The sequence below is a fragment of the Perca flavescens genome, chromosome 23 (assembly GCF_004354835.1).
Source record: "Perca flavescens isolate YP-PL-M2 chromosome 23, PFLA_1.0, whole genome shotgun sequence".
NCBI lineage: Eukaryota > Metazoa > Chordata > Actinopteri > Perciformes > Percidae > Perca > Perca flavescens.
Window position 1 is genome coordinate 17,637,859 of NC_041353.1, and position 3,964 is coordinate 17,641,822.

Consider the following 3,964-nt stretch of genomic DNA (forward strand, 5'->3'; position numbering starts at 1 on the left):
TAGTTCACACTAGCCAATAGAAACAAACGTGCTGAATTAGCTAGAGAGGAAACGGGGGTCCGTTTCAGAAAGCAGGTTTAGTGAAAACTCTGAGTTTGTTAACCATGAGATGAGGGAAACTCTGGGTTTTCTGTTTCAGAAAGAGAGGTTAATCAAACCTGAGAGAGAGGGGGAACTCCAGCCCGTTTCAGAAAGAGAGGTAACTTCACCTCAGAGTCAGTTACTATGGTAACTGAGTCTGTGAACCTAACCTGGTCGGGAGCAGGTTTTTCTTCAAGAAACCTTGAGTTTCTTTCAGTCTCCATTTCCTCATTCCTTCATTCATTCTGTATCAGGTGCATTTTAATGCAGTTTGTTATCTGCATGAATAAAAAAAAAAAAAGTATGGGTTTATGTTAGGCAGATTATAAAAAATTTTTCTCAAACATGTCATGTCCTTTTGTCGACGATCCCGCTGAAAAAGCTGTATTAATTCACAGAGTTTACATTGGGAGATGATCGAGTCCCGACTATAGATGTATTTTCATTTCCACATAACCGATTTGAGAGGCATTTTTTAAAAATCACAGTCCATTAGATATGTAGATACCTTATCCGTCCTCATATTACTAACATCGACTATCGTGGACAGGCTTTAACATCCCAGCAGATTCTGTGTGTCGCATTACGTTTCTTGCAAACGGCAATTTTCTTTATAACAGTGTAGCGGATCATACTGTAATAGTAAAGCCACTGTATGCAGAGCCGTCAGAAAAGTGTGACTCGCTCTGAAACGTTTTTTTCACCAGTAATATAAGTTAACTGTGATTAAATATGAAATTAATACACTGTTAATGCTTATGCATTGACTCAAGCAGCAATTTTCTCCCACACCAATTCTCTTTCTGTTGCAGCAGCAACCACTGTCTTGCTTTTTTTTTTAACAAAATGCATGTTCAAACTCGCTGTATGTGTGCATAAGTATTTCCGCCGACCAGTTTGTTTGTGGTTGTTACCATGGTGAATCGTAGTATCATGGCTCCATTCATGCTGCCTTTTTATTGTGGTGGTGCATGCGCGTGAACATACTCCGAGTTGATTGAACCAACTCATATCAGCTGTTCTGGAACCGAAAACTCAGTTTCCCATCTCAGGGTAAATCAACTCAGACATCAGGGTTAGATTCAGAGTTTGTTAAACCTCCTTCAGGTTTAGTGAAAACTCTGAGTTTGTTAACCCTGAGATGAGGGAAACTCTGGGTTTTTGGTTTCAGAAATAGAGGTAACTTATCCTCAGACAGCGTCAGAGGGAGGAGACAGAGAAACTCGAGGTTTATTCTCTCATTTCCTCATTCATTTCATATCATAGTGCACCTTTAAAAAGGGGAACACCGCCTAAGTTAAGAGCCATTTCCATGGCCTTGGAAAGTTTAATAAATGTTTGTGAACATGAGCTACTCTTTCTCAAAGCTACAAACCAGAGAAGTAAGTCTCAAACTTGTGATGTCAAGTATAAAAGTTTGGAGCTCTTGCAAAGATAATGAATGGGAGAGGTTTGTTTTTGAATATCAAAATGAGCTTTATGCTATTTTAGTGTTTTTAGTTGGAAACCCAAACATTTACCCATATACTCATTTCCCTGGGTGCAGAGACGTGCACAGACATACGGAGGGGCTATTGCTCCAATCTGGAAAAAAAAGGTAATAATGTAGCATTTTACGTTACCATAGCTAAGGCAATGCTGTGCGACGTGATACAAACGTTACAAGCTGAAGCTGCACTTTATTCAAAGCTCAAGTGGATTTTTTGGTTACTATTCACAGGGCATTTGTCATAATCTCCATAACTTTAAAAACTCACGTGAAGGTAGAAGGGCTTGGCTTTCCCTCTTGCAGTGCTCCGTGTGTGAGAAGACAAAGTCACGTGACTGGTGGCAGTGGGCATCGCTGATGGCAAGATTGGATGACATAGCGATTTCATTTGATTTCAAATTGTTAATGATGGTCGCATTATCGTATTGATGCAGCCTCAACAGCAAAAAAGAAAGAAAGAAAAGTTAACACTTTTGCAAGGCACTGTATCCATGATCCTAGAATCGCCCCGGACTATCCTACAGCAATTAAATCACCTTTGAATAACCTCACAGTGACACTAGGGCTTTATTGTGTGGAATAAGTGATTTAACGCAAAGCTCACAACCTAGAGAGTTTCAATACACTATTGCAGAGACATGAATACACTGGGACTGAAGCCATCACTTTCATGCAGTATAACAGGGTGCTGATACACAGTCCAAATGAATGTAATTAACATAGAAACAAAAACAAACCAACAATTTACTCGCATTTACTCATACCACGACCACAAAGCAATCAAAAATACAAATTACACAATTAGGAATCAACAGGCTTACCCCACAAAGTCAAGCCAATAAGCTGCTGGGGCTCAACTTAGCCTACTGTACATATGCTATATGCCATATGCCACACCCACCCACACACCCACCCACACACACCTCAAATCTTTAACACCAGCAGCAACAATCTAAAGCAAGCAGTAACAGCTAGCAAACTTATTTTACTAAAATGCATAAAAAAAAAATCCATTAAAAACTTACCAAAGGTGCTCATCATTTGAAGAAAAAGTACATCCTCCCTTCTTTCACTAACTTTGCATCTAATAATCTAAACGAACTTGAACTAACATAACTGCTACGGTTATGTGATGCTAGGTAGTTTTGCTTCAGTTGGCAAACTGGTCCGAAAAATGCCAATGTAGATGCGTTGGCCAGCTGGAAGGTCTCCGGCCTGTCAAATCCCGAAATTTGATTGGCCAAGCAATAAGACAAATCGACAATATCATCCCTATTTGCTTAGACAGCAGATCAGCAGAGGGATTCACTCAAAATTGTGAAAGCCTCTGAACACCCACACAGGTGATTCAAGTTATTTTGGCTAATTAGACTCTGCTAAGGTTGAAGGTGGGTCAGAGCTTGGATGGGAAATGATTAGGTTACACATCTTTTCAACCAATAAGAATGATAAGGCCTCCACACTGAACATTTAAAAAAAAGGGATAAAAACCTCTCTTTTTACAAAGGTTTATGATTAACAGAGTTTGTTGCTGTTGATCTTTTTGTGTGTGTGTGTGTGTGTGTGTGTGTGTGTGTGTGTGTGTGTGTGTGTGTGTGTGTGTGTGTGTGTGTGTGTGTGTGCCTAATCTGTATAACTATGTATAAAGTGTTTTATTTGTAAGTGTACTTTTTTTTACAAAGCACATTGTGTTATATTAACTTATATGAAATGTGCTATAGAAATAAAGTTTGATTTGATTTGATTTTATCTGATAAAAGGTGTCATTTTCCCACCCTAACAGGTGCAAAAAGCTAACAAGAGTTTTAGGGAGACAGCCATCTATACACACACACCTGGGAAGAGGTCTAATCAGCTAGGTTAAATTAAAACAGCTGTGTGGGTGAAGGCCTCAGAGTAGATTTTTCACCCGGAGACAGCACAGGGGGAAACCTGATTGCACCAAAAGAGATGCACTTGAAGCAGCACAACCGAGAGAGAGTGCAATTAATATATACACACACACACACACACACACAAATACACATATGTGTATGTGTATATAATCATATGATAAGTAGGCTGGAACTTGAAGGCTCATTGATTGCGATTCACCGGCTAACGCTGTCATATGCCAAAAAGAGGTCATCTGCCAAAAACAGATTGCTGTCTACCACATACAAATACAATCGTACACAGACACGTTAGATGAACGCCAGTGGAACCCTTTCAAAATAAAATACAGGCCCCCATCTTTGCCAAGGATGCACTGGTAACTAGCACTCAGGACAGTCCATTCTCCAAACAACTTTCCAACCTCTTCTATTGAAACACAACTACTTTCTTATTCATCAAGCAGATTTATTCATGTCAAAAAAAAAAAAAAACCGAGCTGCTAGTTATCTTCAGGGTTGG

The 3,964-nt window shown here is 39.5% G+C and overlaps 1 long non-coding RNA gene across 1 annotated transcript; it reads right to left on the reverse strand.

Moving 5' to 3' along the window:
* Positions 1–280: 280 nt before the first annotated feature.
* On the reverse strand, positions 281–2,882 carry LOC114550530 (uncharacterized). The gene is made up of 3 exons (XR_003691706.1): positions 2,596–2,882; positions 1,839–2,005; positions 281–359 (listed from the first exon to the last, which is right to left on the reverse strand). It is a non-coding gene; the product is annotated as an uncharacterized LOC114550530 (long non-coding RNA).
* Positions 2,883–3,964: the final 1,082 nt, after the last annotated feature.